The sequence below is a fragment of the Ictalurus punctatus genome, chromosome 3 (assembly GCF_001660625.3).
Source record: "Ictalurus punctatus breed USDA103 chromosome 3, Coco_2.0, whole genome shotgun sequence".
In the NCBI taxonomy this organism is placed as follows: Eukaryota; Metazoa; Chordata; class Actinopteri; order Siluriformes; family Ictaluridae; genus Ictalurus; species Ictalurus punctatus.
The window spans coordinates 35,008,842-35,010,484 of NC_030418.2; the positions used below are offsets into that span (position 1 = coordinate 35,008,842).

A 1,643-nucleotide genomic window follows, 5' to 3' on the forward strand; every position below is an offset into this window, starting at 1 on the left:
TGATTTTTAAGAAAAAAATGAAATCCACATCATTGATGCTGTGATGTTAATAATATGTGTTTGTTTGTTTTTTGTTTGTTTGTTTGTTTTGTATGTATTTATGTATATATTCATTGTTAATAAGTACTTTATGGAGGTGAATCAGGATCCGGGTCCTATCCCGAGAAAAGCTACAGTTAAATGTCATCTGTTAACCTTCAGTCTAATTTAGTTTATATTCCTAAAAGAATAAATAAACAAACAAACAAACAAACAAACAAATAAATAAATAATAATAATAATAATAATAATAATAAATTCAAATGTAAAAATCATGTAAAAAAAATTATGTGTTTTATTCTAATTCAGAGATTTAAACAAATGCCTCGTTGTGCAGTGTAAAAGAAAAGAAAAATATAAAATAAAGTAAATAAAAAAAACCCCAATATGACTTTTATCATATTGGTTCCTCGATTCCTCATGGGTTCTCTGGGTTCTCATCTTCCTCTAAAGGTTCTGCTTGGAATCCTCTCTGTTCTGGCATACACTTTTACACAGAACCCGGACATTCTGACATTTATCTGTCCATCTACCTATCTATTTGATTATATTTGATTATATTTTATTATATTTTATTTCCTCCATGCCCGAGCAGTGTGGTGAACAGATCATCCTGTTATTCTGTCTCGTATTCATTTACAAAACAAACCCTAGATCGTCTCTCGGACGGGAGGCGGCTCCCAGCGTTCGCTTAAAGGAGCCGGCTCATAGAGTTCACAGAGCCGTCTCGCTCGCCAGCCACGCCATGTAGACTTCATTATCCTTCCTTCTGCTCTGCTCAGATCATCTTCACGCAAACTGGAACTCGTATAGACGTTCACACGCCTTGTTTGCACGCCTGCTCAGCATCAGAGGATGTTCATGTTTCTGTTTCAACTCCTTTACTGCTTTAAAAGCATTATTTTTAGTCGTGTATATCCAGTCCCCCCTTACTGACTGCGTGAGCTAGCGTTTAGCAGATTCGAGAGCCGTCAGCCAATAAGACGCGAGGATTTCCAGGTGTGTATGTTCCTGTAAACGCTGTGAGATCGGTCTCGCCTCCGTTCACTGACGATATAAAATCACAGCACCGCCGTCGTCTTTTACTGACGTTCAGTTACGTAGCGACGGACCGCTCCGAGTGGAGAAGTATTCAGGGCAAGGAAGATGAAAACATCTTCAGGGCTACAGACCCGAACGCCCAGGCCCGGTTCAGCCCCTGGTTAAACCCAGGCCCGGTTCCGCCCCTGCTCACCACACTGTTTAATCTAGGTTTCTTATTCCTCTTTAATTTAACAAAGCCATGGCGATGGAATTGCGTTGTTTTTTGTCACGGTGAAGCGCGCTGAACCGAATTTAACGTAAAGAGGAAGAACAATAGAGAGAGAGAGAGAGAGAGAGAGAGAGACAGATAGACGAAGAGAGAAGACGAAGAAGGAGAGAGCGATAGAGAGAGGCGATGCTCTGCTCTTCTGTATATATCAGAACTCTGGAATGAGCGAACTGTGTATCAAGGTGGACTGCTTTTGTGTTTTACCCGCCAACAGCTGCAGTGTGTGTGTGTGTGTGTGTGAGAGAGAGAGAGAGTGAGAGAGAGTGTGTGTGTGTGAGAGAGTGAATGTGAG

The 1,643-nt window shown here is 40.8% G+C and overlaps 1 protein-coding gene across 4 annotated transcripts in view; it reads left to right on the forward strand.

Annotated features, from left to right (window-relative positions):
- The first annotated feature begins 1,591 nt into the window (after positions 1-1,591).
- tenm3 (teneurin transmembrane protein 3) overlaps positions 1,592-1,643 on the forward strand; it is a 256,963-nt gene continuing 256,911 nt past the window's right edge. For 2 of the 4 annotated variants that reach the window (XM_053679906.1, XM_053679908.1), the window contains exon 1: positions 1,592-1,643. This exon is cut by the window's right edge and continues 726 nt beyond it. The gene's annotated coding sequence lies outside the window, so the exon portion shown is untranslated. The other 2 variants (XM_053679907.1, XM_053679909.1) reach the window with 1 other exon arrangement.